A 205-nucleotide genomic window follows, 5' to 3' on the forward strand; every position below is an offset into this window, starting at 1 on the left:
GAACCCGGGAGGTGGAGGCTGCAGTGAGCCGAGATCGCGCCACTGCACTCCAGCCTGGGCAACAGAGCGAGACTCTGTCTCAAAAAAATAAAAAATAAAATAAATAAAAACTTAAAATAAAAGAAAAAAGTAAAAAATTAAAACGTTACCTTATCTCTTAGTTCATCTTCGGCTGCTTGATTTTCTCCAGGGCAAATCTTTGCCC

Source organism: Colobus angolensis, unplaced genomic scaffold (genome assembly GCF_000951035.1).
Source record: "Colobus angolensis palliatus isolate OR3802 unplaced genomic scaffold, Cang.pa_1.0 Scaffold912, whole genome shotgun sequence".
Lineage (NCBI taxonomy): Eukaryota > Metazoa > Chordata > Mammalia > Primates > Cercopithecidae > Colobus > Colobus angolensis.